Source organism: Gadus macrocephalus, chromosome 23, assembly GCF_031168955.1.
Source record: "Gadus macrocephalus chromosome 23, ASM3116895v1".
Lineage (NCBI taxonomy): Eukaryota > Metazoa > Chordata > Actinopteri > Gadiformes > Gadidae > Gadus > Gadus macrocephalus.
Window position 1 is genome coordinate 7,205,372 of NC_082404.1, and position 261 is coordinate 7,205,632.

A 261-nucleotide genomic window follows, 5' to 3' on the forward strand; every position below is an offset into this window, starting at 1 on the left:
ACATTTGCTCCGGCGCATAAATAACAATGACCCTGTTCTTTTATCTCTCTAACTACTTCCCCACCCTTTAAAGGTTTATCACTTTATGGTTTCACGGTAGTTTTCATTGTTTTATGATTACTTGTCCCCTGAGAATTTATATCTTATTGTAAATCACTCGGAAATGTTCAATAAACCACTTCCATTTGAAAAGTGTACTACAAATTTGTCTATTCCTTATTATTTGTTATATACACATAATTGACAAGGATAATTTAATAT